Genomic DNA, 17,621 nt, shown 5'->3' on the forward strand with positions numbered 1-17,621 from the left:
AGTTAATTGGCTCAGAAACTATTTTCTGCATTTGAACACAGAAGCAGAAAAAGCCAGGCAGCAATTGGAAAATAAATGTAATAGAGATAGGTGGAGAAGAGAGATGATATGTTGGCTCGACTAAAATAATATCCATTAGAAGCAATACTTGATTTCTGGGCCCTACATCAGAACAATGAAGTCAGAGTTTCAATGGGTAAAGACTGGAATTTTAAAAATTTCTCCAGACTAAGGAGTAACCAAGTTTGAGAATCATGTTTGTAGGCAGATGTTAAGGCTCAAATGCATGTCCCATGTAGAGTTTGAAAGATATCCCAGTACCCATCCAATAAATTATTCTGCATTAATATAAGGTTTCTGCCAAAATTTTAGAGTGTTGCAGAGAGAGATAGCAAAACAACTAGTAAATATATACCATTTAATACAATGTTACATTGTAATAGTTAACTCAAAAAGAAATTTGCCATATACCTACAATGTGATTCCTTTGGCCAGAGGTATTAAAACACAGAGAAAAGACCTTGTACTCCTATATGAACATACAAAATATAGATAATTAAACTGGTTTAGTAGCAGTCTGAGTTTCAGACCCAAGCCATGCTAAACTTTGTTGGGGAACACAAAGAGACTTGGTTGGGAAGCTTGTAAGGAGGACATTCTGATAAACGGGAAGTGTGTGGAAGGCTGCCTGCCCTCTTTATCTGAATTCTGACTTAGGGGAGTGTCAAAAGTGGCACCCCTAATTATACCTTGACCTTTCCAAACAAGTCTGTTTAAATGCAGACCCCTGGGTGTTCATTAGAATCCTTAATCTTAATCCCTGGATGCCTTTGCCTAGAGTACAATGTAAACACACAAGTCCTCCCAAGATTACTCACCCTACTCATTGTATCTAAAAATAAAGATTCCAATAAAGGCCTAAGGATGTAGGCAATAGAGGCTGCTCTGGCCACTAGAGCCAGGGGCCCTTTATCCCCCTCTCTCATGGCCAAACTGTGTCTGAATAACCTGCTCATCAGTCATTCGGGCGCTGCTGGTCATCCCTGGCAAAACCTCATTCTATAAAAATCTTGATTGAGTTTAGAATGTAAGTTAATAGCAAAGTCCTAACAAAAACCCTTTTTACATACTTGGCTATTATATCAAGTTAAATAGTTGGGGAACTTCTATATTATTTTTAGCCTACATTTTTATCTGCTTTTTAAATTGACTACCCTAGTGTGAATGTTAATTTTAGAGGAGGAAAGAAAGAACCAAAAGGGAATAAAAGAAAATAAACATTCTCTTTGGTCCTTATTAGCTCAATAGAGAATTCAGTTTCAGGTTATTCTGTGAGGAGTCTAAATTTGTTTTTGTTCAGTACATTTCCAAAATATATTCATATATACTATTGATATTTCATCTGATGGAAATGCTTTAATAGCTAAGCATTTGTATATCTGTTCATTTAAATATATTTGCAATGTATGGGATTCCAAATTTATTTTTCATTTTATCCATCTTTTGCATCATCATCTAGTGTTTTTTTCAGCTTTGAATATTTTTCTCTCATTTTAATACAGCATCTATTGTCATGGATTTTTTAACATAAATAAGTGATTTCAAGACTTCCTCTTACAATGTACCTCTCCTTCCTCCTCAAGTATAAGACAATACACTCATTCCCAGGTTTTCTTCCCAGAGACCAATACCAGCATTTGCTTCCTAAACATAGTTTTCTGAGATGTTGATAAAGTGATGTTTTCATCAAATTTACCTGCCCTATATGTGGAAGCCACATAAACTCTGATAGGGTACAATCTGTGGAAAATAAAAATTATTTGTGTAGGTACCTTTATTATTAATTTTTTTTATTAAAAAGAACCATCTTTCAAGTGTTGATTTTTTTTTTATTTTGTTAGATTTAGTTGAAAACTTCTTTTGACTTCTCTTTTTCCTTTCAAGCTTTACGCTAAATTTTTATCTTTTTCATTCTTTGATGTGCTTTTCATATCGGTTTTTGTTTTTTTTTTTTTGTTTTAATTAATTTTTTTTTTTTTTTTTGCAAATTCTCTAGTATTTGATATACAGTAGAGGATTTAACTGGTTTTGACATAATTTCTTTTTATCTTATTTTCATAATCTCCTTCTTTTAACTTTTTGCAGAATTCTTTGTATCCAAAGTATAAGGGCTCGGGATTGCATCTATCCACTTTGTTACAGAATTGCCTTTCTTCTTCCCCTGCAGAGGAAGAACTGAAATTCTACCAGTATGTGCAGAGCACTTCTTCACCCAGCTCAGATTGTGCTATGCCCATCAACTTACTTGGTCATGAAGATAACCATACTGATATAGTCAGTTAATGCACATTTCCTTAATCCAAATAATAAAAAAAGTCACAATGTCTCCATTCTTTAAGGAATTTGTTATTTTTCTCATGTTAACACATAAAATGATTACTTCCTCTTTCAAAGTCCTCTCTAGCCCTGTATCTGTTCATCTACATAACAATTTTTTTTACAAACATGTTGTACCTTGAAAGCAGAGTCATTACAGTTAGTTCTTTTTAGAAATAGGATTGTTATCCATTTTGTTTGGTTTGTTGTGGGGTTTTGTTGTTGTTTGTTTGTTTGTTTTTAGGTTATAGAGAGAGAAAGGAAGAGAAAAAGAGGGAGAGATAGAAACATCAATGATGAGAATCTTTGATTGGCTGCCTCCTGCAAACCCCCTACTGGGGATAGAGCTGGAAACCTAGGCAGGTGCCCTGACTCAGAATAGCATTGTGACCTCCTGGTTCTTGGGTGGACGTTCAACTACTTAGCCATGTTTAACACTACATTTTGGTTCTCTTGGATCTGCCAGAAAAACAAACAAACAAAAAAAACTAACAAAACATCAAAGAAAGTTCTCTCAGTTCTCAATACTATTTAACATTCAATAATGGAGTCATGTACCATTTTACTTTCCTCATGAAAAATTATTTAGCATATTCTTTTTTTTATTGATTATGGTCTCACATAATTGTCCTTATTCCCTCATTCCCATCCCAAACCCCTCCCTAGATATGCCCCCCCCAACCCCCCCCCCCTTGTTGTCCATGGCCACTGGCTAGGCCCATATGTATGCACACAAGTCCTTTGGTTGATCTCTTTCCCTTACCCCCATCCCCCCTTATTTTCCCTCTGAGGTTTGAGAGTCTGATCGCTGGTTCTCTTTCTCTGGGTCTGTTTGTGTTGTTCATTATTTCCTCTAGATGTGTGAGATCATGTGATCCAAGAAATACCCTTGTAAGAACCTAAACTGCAACAAACCATAATGGTTATGCTGAGAGGCAAATGAATCAGTCTGTAGTGAGTTCCTTTCTGGGCCAACAGTTCTTTTGCGTCCCAATTTCAATGCCAGATAGTTCCTTATGTGTGCATGCCAGCCATTATATTTCAGATCTGGTTGGTGGACAAATGGCAGTAATGCAGGTCCGCCTGTCTCTGGTTTGGTCCTGGGCATCCTTCAGCAACCCGCAGCTGCTGTCTGCTGGTATGCTGAGGTATCGTCAGCATCTTCCATCTCTAAATTGTGTCTTCTGTCTTCATGGCTGGAGCTATTTAGCATATTCTACTTTAGCTTTTTAGTATTGATTCTAGAGGCCATGTGCATGAAATTCATGCATGGGGGGATCCCTCAGCCAGCACTGCACCCTCTCCAATCTGGGAGCCCTCATGGAAGAGGCAACCAGGCTGATCAGGGGAAGTGATCCATCTCCTTCATAGCAATCCTCAGAAAGAAGAACAAAGTAGGTGTGATCTCAATACGAGATATCAGGCTGTATTACAAAGCCACTGTTCTCAAAACTACTTGGTATTGGCACAAGAAGAGACATATAGATCAATGGAATCGAATAAAGAACCCAGAAATAGACCCAAATCACTATGCTCAATTAATATTTGACAAAGGAGGCATGAACATACAATGGAGTCAAGACAGTCTCTTCAATAAATGGTGTTGGGAAAATTGGACAGATACATGTAAACAAATGAAACTAGACCACCAACTTACCATACACAAAAATAAACTCAAAATGGATCAAGGAGTTAAACATAAGACGGGAAACCATAAAAACACTAGAGGAATCCATAGGCAGAAAACTCTCTGACATATGCCAAAGCAATTTCTTCACTGATACTCCTCCTAGAGCAATGGAAACTAAAGAGAAAATAAACAAATGGGACTACATCGAAATAAAAAGCTTTTGCACAGAAAAGGAACCCATCCATAAAATAACAAGAAAGCCCATTGCATGAGAGAACATATTTGCCAGTGATATCAACAATAAGGGTTTAATCTCCAACATTTACAAAGAACTCATACAACTTATCAAAAAATAAGATAAATAACCCAGACAAAAAATGGGCATCTGATCTAAATAGACACTTTTCAAAAGAAGACAGAAGGAAGGCCAACAGATATATGAAAATCTGATCAAAATGACTAATTATCAGAGAGATGCAAATCAAAACAGCAATGCGGTACCATCTTACACCTGTCAGAATGGCTATCATCAACAAATCAACAAATGACAAGTGCTGGCGAGCATGCACTTATCATTTGTTGAAAAAGGAACCTCGTGCACTGCTAGTGGGAATGCAGACTGGTGCAACCACTTTTGATAACAGTATGGAATTTCCTTTGAAAACTAAAAATGGAACTCCCATTTGACTCAGTTATCCCATTCTAGGAATATATCCCAAGAAATTAGAAACACAAATCAGAAAGGATATATGCATCCTATGTGCATAGCAGCACAATTCACCCTGGCTAAGATTTGGAAACAGCCTAAGTGCCCATCAGCAGATGAGTGGATTTAAACACTGTGGTACATCTACACAATGGAATACTACACTGTGGTAAAAAAAAAAAAAAAAAAAAAAAAAAAGTTCTTACCATTTGCAACAACATAGATGGAGATGGAGAGCATTATGTTAAGTCAAATAAGCCAGGCATAGAAAGATAAATATCACATGATCTCACTTATTTGTGAATATAATGAACAACATAAACTGATGAACCAAAATAAATAGATCCAGAGACAGAGAAACATCAATCAGACTGTGAAACCTCAGGGAAGATAGGGGACAGTGGGGGTAATGGGGAGAGTTCAACCAAAGTTCTTATATGCATGCATATAAGCCTAATCAATGGACGTAGACCACAGGGGAGTGGAGGCTTGAATGGGAGGAGGGTGGTAATAGGGGAATAAGGGCACATATGAAATACCTTAATCAATAAAGAAATTAAAAAAAATTATGTGGAACTGCCATTTGATGTAGTGATTCCACTTCTAGGGATCCTATCTAATAAAGAAGGAATATGCTAATTGACCCTCACACCATCACAAAGATGCCAGTGCCCACAATAAGGAGATAATATACTGATTGATTGCCCTGCCCTCAAAGATGGTGGCACCCACAGCCAATAAGGAGGGAATATGCTAATTGACTACCACCAAAGATGGTGTGCCCACAGCCACAGGATGGTGGCACCCAGTTTTCTCAGCCCTCTAGAGTCCCCCAGTCCCCTCAGCCCCCCAGCTGCCTAGGGCTGCCCAAGGCTCAGGTAATCAGGACTGGCTGAGGCTTGTGCTTCCAGCAGTGGCAGCAGCAGAGATGTGATGGGGGCATCATCTTCCCCTGACCACCAGGTCACCTTATGCCCTGAGGGCTCCCAGACAGTTGGGCTGAGGGAACCCCCTTCAGTGCATGAATTTTCATGCACTGGGCCTGTAGTATATCCTAAGAAACTGGAAACACCAATCTGAAAAAAATATATGCACCCCTATGTTCATAGCAGCACAATTTACAATAGCTAAGATCTGGTCCAAGTGCCCATCTGTAGAAGAGTGGTACACCAGATGAGTGGTAAAGAGCTATGGTACATTTATACCATTTATACTATGCAGCATTAAAAAAGTAAAATCTCCTACCTTTTGAGGACTGGAGAGTATCATGCTAAGTGAAATAAGTCATTAAGAGAAAGAAAAGCATCACATGATCTCATTCATATGTAGAGTCTAATTAACCAAATAAACTGATGAACAGAATGGATCCAGAGACATGGAAGCATGGAACAGAGTTCGAAATCTCATAGGGAAGGGGGGAAGCATGGGAGGGTGGGAGGTAATCAGCCAAAGACTTTGTATGCATATGCGCATAATCCATGTACACAGACAATAAGGTGGAGAGGCCTGGCTCAGGGTGTGCAGGTGGGCTGCAGCTGGTCAATGTTTTAAAAAAAGATAATCTTAAAACCAGTATTATGAATCCCATAGATAAAAATGGAAGTGAAAACTTATGATGGAAAAAAAAAATCTGTCCACCCAAAATTCTTTATATAGTGAAGACACCATTTAAAAAATTCATACAAAATAAAAAGTATTTTGAGATAAAAAAAAAGCTGAGAGAATTTATTTCCAGCTATAATACAATACAAAATATACTAAAGGAACTTCTCTAACCTCAGGGAAGTGACAATGGATAAAACTTTATCTACAATAAAAAATAAAAAGGCCATATAATTGTATATATTTGGGCAAATATAAAAGCTCTATTTTTTTCTTCTCTTTATATCAGTAAAGTCAACTGACTGCTTTAGCAACATATGATATTTTATTATATAGCTTATAATTTGTGTGCATGTGTAACATAGCAATGGCAATGGTACATAGGATTGAAAAACCAAAAAGTGCTCTTGCAAATTTATTATTGAAATATAGTGGCAACCATTCTTTGGTAAAAACTGCTGTTTGAATTTTAACCCTGCTAAGTCTGGCTCTTGCATCTGATTAAAACACTGGATACTTACCTCAGCTTCCAGGTGGAGACCTGGAGGCTAAGGCAATTTCCCTTGCCTGGGACCAGGACCACAGGAGATTGATTCCCACTGACTCAGTAGCTTCAGGGGTAGAAACTGTAGATAACCTTTAGAGACTAACCACTGAGCTCTGCTTCTGTGTTATCGCTATCGCAAGATAGGGCCACATTCCAATGTCCAGCAGGATGTGACTGGGAACCAACCCTGCGGGCTGTCCCCAGTCTTTAGAATTTAGTCTTTAAGATTTAGGAACAAAGGAAAATTCTTACAGTTTAGGCTTTTAGAAGACTTGCCTACACCTGAACAGTGCAGTCCTGTGGAGACTACCTGCATGTGGTGCTCTCGTGGCTGTCCTGGCCAGTTTTTATTTCAATAAATCCTTGCCTGCTTTTTTTAATTAATCATCAGCCTCTGGTGGTCTTATTTTTGAACCCAGGGTTCAACCCCACAACAATTATTTTATATGACAAGGTACAATATTAACTCCAAGCCAACTGTAATATTGTAAGAAAAAAACAGTATAAAGAAATTACTGCAAAGAGATGTAACTAAGGAGCAACTAAAAATAGAATTGGTGCAAACATAGTGAATTTGTCATCCCTTGAAGTATTCAGGTTGAAATGATTTCAGATCAGGAATTTTAGAAAGACAAACAAGGGTTTTAACAATTCTACTTTCTTTCAAACCTTATGATTTGGGCATATAACATACTTTCAATTATTTCTTTATCCCCCAAAGCAATATGTTTCAAGAGATATATTTTGCTCTTGAATTTTTTTGTCATCTTTCATGTGGACATTGTGTATCTTTGAATTCATGAGCTCAAATTCTTGATCATGCTTATGAAGTGAAAACAAAGCTACTAAATATTTAGTATCAATTTTTGCTGTCATTTGACACCAGTTTGTTTTATGCTTTCAATATAACACTATCCCTCTTCTTGGGTAATGTTCTGTGCAATTATTACTGAAAAATACAATATGAATTTTAAAATATCTATTCTCACAGGCATACTGACAAATGTCATAAAACAAAAGAAAACTGAAAATTCCAGAACTCCATTCCTATATGCCTTCACAATGGTCGGCAAACTCATTAGTCAACAGAGCCAAATATCAACAGTACAACGATTGAATTTCTATTGAGAGCCAATTTTTTAAAACTTAAACTTATTCTTCAAAAAACACCACTTCTTCAAAATAGATTCACCCAGTGTATTTTGTGGTATTTTGTGGAAGAGTCACAGTCATGTGGCTAGTGAGCGGTAGTTTGCTAACCAAGTATATCCATACATCTCCCATAGTAGAGCCCAGCCAAATACTCCTCAGAGCTTAATCTAATTTGCTTACTGTGTTTCCCCGAAAATAAGACATCTTCCGAAAATAAGACCTACTTACAGGTTTCCTTCTGAGTGAAATATATGGCATCCCCCCAAAATTAAGCCCTCCCTTCCCCCTAGGCTAAACATGAGAGATTTGGTCCACTGATTCTGAAAGAAATGGAGTCACAAGAAATTCACCAGGAAATTCAGGAATTGGATTGTTATGATGATGTTCCAGAAGATGATGACATGATTGTCATTGAATAAATGAGTAAATTCTTGATATTGTAGGATTCACAGTTTGTTTGGTTTGTGTTGACAACTACTGTACTACCATACCGTATACAGGTAATAAATGTCCTTTATTTTCATTTAACAATAAATGTGTACCGTATTCTTCTTCATAGAAAAATAAGACATCCCCTGAAAATAAGACCTAACACATCTTTGGGAGCAAAAATTAATATAAGACACTGTCTTATTTTCGGGGAAACAGGGTACTAGTATGCCCAGCCTAATCCTTTATAAGGTCAGGGACATTAACATTCTCCCAGTTCCTGTGCTCCCCCACCTCCCAACTCCCTCCCAGGAACCACCATTGACCGAATCCCACTAGTTTGCAAAAGGTTTTGTGCCTAAGGAGGGCAATTAACGAATGTCATTTTGCACCAAAAGTCAGAAAACACAGGCATCCTGCTCTCTTCCCCTCTGCCTAGGTCTCCCTTCCACAGCCAGTGGGCCTCCTTCAATCCTGTGTGTGTGTGTGTGTGTGTGTGTGTGTGTGTGTGTGTGTGGTGGTGGGGGAGGGTGGCGGGGGAAGGCCTGGGCTCGCACCCGAGTGTTTCAGGCCCAGCCTTGCACAGCCAAGGGTGTGTGGTCTAAGCAGATGCAAAGAACAGTGACTCCTCTGAGTCCTTTGGAGCTCAGTAAGCCCCTAGCAGAGCCCTTCCTTTAGAGCTCAGGAACCTGCTTGTTTCCTGATTAGTCGCCACCCCTAACTTGCTTAATTCTTCCAATCACTGCACGTTAACAGTGGATGCAATTCCTTTTTCTTCACTTCCCTTGCCCCCAGGGCTTGCAATTAGAGGCCAATCCGACCCTTGGGGTTCACCGTTTAGGGCGGAGTCTGAGTCGGGTGTGTGCGCCAGCGTGTGCCTGAGTGTGTGAAGGGTGTGTGTGTTGGGGGGGTGGAGTGGGTTAAGGGGGGGGGAGGGGCAGGGTGTCCACCGTAGTGTCTGCCTACTCCAGGCTTCCTCCCTTCATGCTCTAGGTTGTTGTTGTTGGAAACACCCTCCTCTTCCTTTTGCTTTCCCCGCCCCCTCCTCACTCCTTCCTCTGGGGAAAGTTAGATCCGGGCCCTGACTGAGCTAGTGCTGAGCAATTAGCGGTGAGCTGAGCAGGGCGGACGGCCTCAGGAGACTGGGAAGGGGTTTCGGAGTTGGGGACAAAGGCTGCCTGCTGGGGAGGCCGTGGAGCCAGGGAGGAACGCGCTCCGGAGAATTGGCTGCGCGCCCGGCTGCCTTGTCCCCGTTGGGTGGCTCCCGCAGGCCATCCAGCTACAGACACCGCCTGCACTGGGGGCATCCCCTCTGCTTAGCCCTCTACGAAGTCGGACCAGGCAGAAAGGCAGGTCAAAGTGTTATGATCACTTCTTTACATCCAGGGTGGAGGGTCTTGTTACCAGAGAGACCCCTAACTCAGGTTAGCAATGCGAGCAAATGGGGGAGATGTGATTCATTCCGGCTGAATGTGCTTTGTTTCCATAAAGTAAAACATATTTCAAGACTTGGATTTTCTTCTCGTCTATTTTGTGGTTTTATTTATCTTAGGATGTACAATTTAATTGAATTTTTAATTTACATTGTACATTTGAAATGTAGCCACTGAAACTATGATGCAGTAAAGTTGATTTCCCACCTACTTAAAAGGGAATGGATTCAATACTTTAAGTTGGGTGTTGTGATAGTTGGAATAAAAATATCTCCATCTATGTATCTCCTGTGGTTATCTTGAAATAGTAAAATCATTTCCATTAAATTTTGCAATTTAATGGAAAAATTCACAGTCTGAATTTTATAGGCCAGTGGGATAAAGCAGAAGAGCATATTGATATTCTGGTTAGCAAAAAAGACAGAATTAATACTTTTTTACACTTAATCTGGTTGTATATTTTGAATGTCTACAGGAAAACAACTGAAAATCTCCTAGAAAAAAATCAAAGAATTTACTAACCAGTGTGGACTTAGAGTTCTCACTAGGTGTGATGTTTATAAATTAGAAAATACAATAGGACAAATAGACCATTCCGTTTGGCATGAACTAACACAAAATTGAAAAACCTGTTTAAAGATATAAAACTCTAGGTACATAAATACATTAAGTATTTAAGAGTGTATAAGTATAAAGATGTATAAATTAAATTTCAAACTGAATTTTTTGTTTGTTTTAAAGCAACTATTTAGCTCATGTGGAAGGATTTCAATTAAAAGAAAATATATTGTACATATGTGTGGAGACTTTAATACATAATAAAAAGTATTGTAAAGCTAGCTATAGTGATTAAACAGTAATAAAAGAGAGAGCACATTTACTGATAAATCAATGAAACTGAAGAGACAGATTTAAGAATAAAAATAAAGCTGATATTTGATAACTATATATTTTATTTTTTAATATATATATTTTTTATTGTTGATTGTATTACAGATATCTTCCATTCCCTCCCATTACACCTCCCCCCCCCCCCCCCCCCCCCGGGCCAAACCTACTTACCCAGGTCTTCACTACCCTATTGTATGTATCCAGGGGCTATGCATCTCTCTATATAAAAGTCTAATATGCTAAGTATCCATCTGACCCTTTGACTAGTAGCTATGATGTGCACAGATCACCAGGGGGCAGATGCTCTGAACGATAGGTTAGCTTTCTGCTGGGGTCCAGCTGATTGGGACTGAGTTAGACTGGCCGGGTACTCCCTGGAGCCCTCCCTTGGTCCCTCCCGTGGAGTCCCTTGGTCTGGCCTGTGCCTTCTCAAAATCTGTGCACTGGGCCTCTAGTATAAATATAAATTCTTTGGTTTATTTCTTCTTGTCCCCTCAATCCCATGTCAGTTTGTTCCATCCCTCTCTGATTCAGGTGTTATTTCATTGGTCAATTAATTTTGTTCAATTCCACAAATAAGTGAGGTCATGTGATATTTGTCATACTCAGTTTAGCTTATTTCACATAGCATAATACTTTCCAGTTCCATCCATGCTGACCCAAAGGGCAAGAGATACCTCTTTTTTAAAACTGCATAGTATTCCATAGTGTAAATGTCCCACAGCTTTTTTTATCCATTCATCTACTGATGGGCATTTGGGCTGTTTCCAGATCTTAACTATTGAAATATGCTACTGTGAATATAGGGGTGCATATATACTTTCTGATTGGTGTTTTGGGGATTTTAGGATATATTCCCAGATGAGGAATCACTGGGTTTTATGGAAGTTCCATTTTAAATTTTTTTTAGAAAAACTACTGTTTTCCATATTGGCTGCAACAATGTACATTCCCACCAGGAATGAACTAGTCTTCTCTTTTCTTAACACCCTCACCAGCAATTGTTTGTTGATTATTTTTGATGATAGATATTCAGCAGCTGTGAGGTGATATCTCATTGTGGTTTAATTTGCATTTCTCTGATGATTAGTGACGAACATTATTTATTTATTTTTTTAAAACAAATCTTTATTGCTCAGATTATTACAATTGTTTCTCCTTTTCCCCCCTATAGCTCCCTTCCACCTGGTTCCCGTCACACCCTCTGCCCTTACTCTTCCCTTTCCCCCTCTCCCTCCCCACCCCCACCATTGCCCTCATCCATAGGTGTACGTTTCTAGTCCAGTCTCTTCTGCACCCCCACACTCCTTTCCCCCTGATAATTATCAATCCACTCCCTTTCTTTGCATCTGATTCTATTATATTCACCAGTTTATTCTGTTCCTCAGATTTTTAATTCACTTGATTTTTAGATTCACTTGATATATATGTATTTGTTGATCATAATTTTTATCTTTTTTCTTCTTCTTCCTCTTCTTAAAGAATACTTTTCAGCATATAATACTGGTTTGGTGGTGATGAACTCCTTTATCTTTTTCTTATCTGTGAAGCTCTATCTGCCCTTCAATTCTGAATGATAATTTTGCTAGATACAGTAATCTTGGTTGTAGGTTCTTGCTATTCATCACTTTGAATATTTCTTGCCACTCCTGTCTGGTCTGCATAGTTTCTGTTGAGAAATCAGCTGATAATCATATGGGTGCTCCCTTATAGGTAACCAACTGCTTTTCTCTTGCTTTTAAGATTCTCTCTTTGTCTTTTGCCCCTGGAATTTTAATTATGATGTGTCTTTATGTGGTCCTCTTTGGATTTCTCTTGTTTGGGGATCTTGCGCTTCCTGAACTTGTAAGTCTATTTTTCTCACCAGGTGGGAGAAGTTTTCTGACATTATTTCTTCAAATAGGTTTTCATTATCTCTCTTCTTCTGAAACCCCCATAATTCTGATGTTGGTTTGCTTGAAGTTGTCCCAGAGGCTCCTTACACTATCTTCAACTTTCTGGATTCTCTTTTCTTCTTGCTTCTCCAGAGTAGTGTCCTTTGCCTCTTTGTATTCCAAAACTTAGACTTGATTCTTGTGTTCCTCCAATCTGCTGTTGGATCTCCGTATAATATTTTTTATTTCAGTCAGTTTATGATTAATTTCTAGTTGGGTCTCATTAAATTTATCAGCCTTTTTAGGAAATTCTTGAAAAAACTTATAACTGTGGTTTTGAACTCTATGTCCAGTCTTTTGTTCTCTTCCATCTCTTTCGTTTGAGATCTATTTCCTTGTCTCCACATTTTCGCTGCTTTCCAGAGTTGGTACGATCGCTTTGTGTGTTTAGTGTCCTATGTGGCCCAGTGGGTCAGCCTCCCCAGTAGTTAAGACTTGATTGTTGTTGGTATCACTGGGAGGAATTGACCTCCAGGCCCATTGGATGTCAGTATCAGCTGTGTCTACTCCGGGATACCTTTTGTATTGGAGACAGTCTTATAGGATCAGACTTGCAAAAGCCTTTGTGTTCAGCTTGGATGGGTTGGAGTTTCAGGGCTGAGCTGACAGTCTTGGCTTCCCTTCAGCCCTACCTTGTGCGCTTGTCTGAGTTTTCACCTGACCTCTGCCTTCCACGGCTCCCCTGAGTTTCCACCTGACATCCAGATTCCCCGTGCAAGAGCATGTGTGCCCCAGGGGCTCACCCGGAATTGGGTTGGGTCTTCTGTAGTCTGGGGCTTCTGACTCCTTCTGCTATGGAGAGGCTGAGGCAACCTCCGCAGTCAGACCTTTCTGTGTGCACTCACTTGCTCACGACTGTAGACCCTGCCCGCTGCGGCTCCCAGCTCCCCTGAGTTTCCCAGTCTCTGAGTCTCTGGGTGCCTTTCTTTATAGTCCTAACTCCACCCGTATGAGCCTGGGTTGGGGTTCAGTACAGTTAGAAAGGGTTCAGTGCAATCAGGAAATTCCTTTCCCCTCCCGCCAGCCAGGCATTCGGCTGCCCTTCCTCTCTACGCACGAGCATCTCCCTACCTCAGTGCTTTTCAGTTCCCAATCCATCCGTGAGCCTCTCTTCTTTCTAGTTTTAGATTTCCCACTCTGCCAGCTTTCCTGTGGTTTTAGATTATGTCCATTCTGATTTTAGTTGTTATTTTGAAATTGTTGTGCAAGGTGGTAGCTAAGGTGCTTATCTAGGCCGCCATCTTGGTTTCTCTGACATTGAACATTTTTTCTTGTGTCTCTTGGCCATTTGTATGTCCTCTTTGGAGAAATGTATATTCAGGTTTTCTGCCCATTTCTTAATTTTATTTTTTATAGTATTTAAAGTATTACATATGTCCCTGTGGGAAACCACCTATTGTCTTCACTAACAGAGAGGAGTGGGCAAGGATCCCAGAATGCTGGTGACTCTTAAGCCCTGGCAAAGGTCAGAGCTATGCATCTACTGTTTATTCTATACAATGGTAGCTGAAGCAACTTCCCCACCAGACCATCATGTAAATCCTTACTGATAAGAAACTCTGCCTGTTACTGGAAATTGCCTGTTTAAGGGCTATATGTGTATGCCAAATTGAATAAAAGGATGGCAAGGCCTAAACCCAAACAGAGTCCTTCCTCTTGAGTTGGGCTCCAGCCTGGTCCCCCAATATTTCCAAATTATTATTTCTTGTCTTGTCTCTTTCATTTTCATGTGACCCCTCTTACAGAGCCCAAACCCTGAACCATGTGGGTTGTGGGTCATTCACATGTCTCCTTTTTCCCCAGTTGACCCTCCCTCCTGCCACTCTCACCCTCTAAGACAAGTTCCCACAACTCAGAGTTGTATCCATTGGTTATGCTAATATGTATGCATACAGTCCTTTGATTAATCTCTAACTCCTCCCCCCACCCATCCACTGCCTTCTCTCTGAAGTTGGATGGTATGTTCAGTGTTACCTTGTCTCTGGATCTATTTTTGTTCATCAGATTATGTTGTTCATTATATCCCACATATGAGTGAGATCATGTGATATTTATCTTTCTCCGACTCTCTTATTTCATGTAGCATAATGTTTTCCAGTTCCATACATGCTGTTGCAAATGGTAAAAGTTCCTTCTTTTTTATAGCAGTGTAGTATTCCATTGTGTAGGTGTACCACAGTGTTTTAATGCACTCATCTGCTGATGAGCACTTAGGCTATTTCCAAATCTTAGCTATTGTAAATTGTGCTGCTATGAACATAGAGGTGCATATATCCTTTCTGATTGGTATTTTGGGTTTCTTTGGATATATTCTTATAAGTGGGATTACTGGGTTAAATGAGAGTTTCATTTTTAACTTTTTGAGGAAATTCCATACTGTGTTCCACAATGGCTACACTAGTCTGCATTCCCACCAGCAGTGCACGAGGGTTCCTTTTTCTCCACATCCTCTCCAGCACTTGCTTGTTGATTTGTTAACGATAGCCACTTTGACAGGTATGAAATGGTACTTCATTTAAAAAAAATCTTTATTGTTCAGATTATTACATATATTCCTCTTCCCCACCCCCATAGATCTGCTCCACATGATTCCCCACCCCACCCCATGCCCATACCCCCGCCACTGTCTTCATCCATAGGTGTAAGGTTTTTGTCCGATCTCTCCCCTAACCCTTTCTTCCCCCTTTCCCCTGAGAATTGTCTGTCCACTCCCCCTCTATGCCCCTGATCCCATCATATTCACCAGTTTATTCTGTTGATCAGATCTTCTAGTCACTTGATTTTTAGATTCACTTGTTGATATACATGTATTTGATGTTCATAATTTTTATCTTTATCTTTTTCTTCTTCCTCCTCTTCTTAAAGAATACCCTGTTTCCCCAAAAATAAGACATCCTCTGAAAATAAGACCTACTTGCAGGTTTCCTTCTGAGTGAAATATAAGGCATCCCCCCAAAAATAAGGCCCTCTCTAGGCTAAACATGAGAGATTTGGTCCACTGATTCTGAAAGAAATGGAGTCACAAGAAATTCACCAGGAAATTCAGGAATTGGATTGTTATGATGATGTTCCAAAAGATGATGACACGATTGTCATTGAATAAATGAGTAAATTCTTGATACTGTAGGAGTCACAGTTTGTCTGGATTGTGTTGACAACTACTGTACTACCGAACCATTTACAGGTAATAAATGTCCTTTATTTTCATTTAACAATAAATGTGTACCATATTCTTCTTCATAGAAAAATAAGACATCCCCTAAAAATAAGACCTAGCGCATCTTTGGGAGCAAAAATTAATATAAGACACTATCTTGTTTTCAGGGAAACAGGGTACCTTTCAGCATTTCATATAATCCTGGTTTGGTGTTGATGAGCTTCTTTAGTTTTTTCTTGTCTGTGTAGCTCTTTGTCTGCCCTTCAGTTCTGAATGATAGCTTTGCTGGGTAGAATAATCTTAGTTGTAGGTTCTTGCTGTTCATCACATCGAATATTTCTTGCCACTCACTTCTGGCCTGCATAATGTCTGTTGAGAAATCAGCTGACAGTTGTATAGGTACTCCCTTGTAATAACTGTTTATCTCTTGCTGCTTTCAAGATTCTCTCTTTGTCTTTTGCCCTTGGTATTTTCATTATGATGTGTCTTGTGTGGTCCTTTTTGGATCCCTTTTGTTTGGGGTTCTTTCTGTGTGCTTTCTGGACTTGTAAGTCTATTTCTTTCACCAGGTAGAGAAAGTTTTCTGTCATTATTTCTTCTAATAGGTTTTTAATATTTTGTTCTCTCTCCTGGCACCCCAAAAATTCAGATGTTGGTACACTTAAAGTTGTCCCATAGGCTACTTACACTATCTTCATATTTTTGGATTCCCTTTTCTTTTTGTTTTTCTGGTTGGGTGTCTTGCTTCTTCACGTTTCAAATCTTTGGTTTGATTCTTGGGATCCTCTGATCTACTGTTAAATTTCTATATTTCTTTATTTCAGACAGAGTATGCTTAATATTTCTATCTGGTCCTGTTCCTCAGAGGTTTTTAGCAGATTCTTGAGTAACTTTATATATGTGGTTTTGATCTCTATCTCCAGGCTTCTGCTTGCCTCCATTTCTTTCATTTGTGATCTGAGGTGGACACTCTTGGTGCTTCCCTTTATGGGCTGCACAGACTTGTTGTAGTTAAGCCTTGATTGTTGTTATCACTGGGCAGAGTTGCTCTCCAGGCTAATTGGCTGTTAGGATCAGCTGGGTCTACACTGGGAGAGCTTCTGTGCTCAGTTTGGATGGGGTGGGGTCTCAGGGCAGAGCCGGTAGCCGTGGTTTCCCAGTTTTGGTCGCAGTGTCCAGCGGCAATGGCTGCATGCCATCTCTGAGAGAAAGCTGCTTTCAAGTTTTGCCCGCTGCCAAACAGACCAGTTTCTCCCTGAATGAGTGTGAGAACCCAAAGTTTCACCCAGAACTGGAGTACATGTAGTCGGGAGATTTTGTTTCCCTCCAGAATGAGAAAGGTAGCAAGCATTCAACTGCCCAAGCTCTCTCTGCGTGTGCACCTCCTCACCTGTCTTCCAGAGTTATTCTGGGTCTCTGTGCCCCACCGCAATGGCTGCACACACCTCCAGAACTGGATTACGGTGCAGTCGGGAGGCCCTGTTTCCCTCCGGGACAATCAAGGCAGCCAGGTAATCCAGCCACCCGGCCTTTCCTCTCATGCATACATGTCTCTGCGTCTTCTGCAATTCTTCTGGGTCTCAGTGCCCCGGGGCTATGGCTGCCCGCACTCATGAGAGAAAGCTGTTCTTGAGCCCTGCCTGCTGCCAGACAGTCCAGTTTTTTCCTGTATATGTCTGGGTTCCCTGAGACTCTCCCGGGACTGTATTTCAACACTATGGGGAGCCTTTGTTTTGCTCTGGTTTGAGAAAACCAGCCACATAT

The 17,621-nt window shown here is 39.9% G+C and overlaps 1 protein-coding gene across 1 annotated transcript in view; it reads left to right on the plus strand.

Moving 5' to 3' along the window:
• Positions 1 to 9,473: 9,473 nt before the first annotated feature.
• Positions 9,474 to 17,621, plus strand: part of PLSCR4 (phospholipid scramblase 4) — a 57,420-nt gene continuing 49,272 nt past the window's right edge. The window contains exon 1 of the mRNA XM_084875994.1: positions 9,474 to 9,552. The gene's annotated coding sequence lies outside the window, so the exon portion shown is untranslated. The remainder of the gene's footprint in view (positions 9,553 to 17,621) is intronic.

This window comes from Pipistrellus hanaki (assembly GCF_964339955.1).
Source record: "Pipistrellus hanaki genome assembly, chromosome: 2".
Lineage (NCBI taxonomy): Eukaryota > Metazoa > Chordata > Mammalia > Chiroptera > Vespertilionidae > Pipistrellus > Pipistrellus hanaki.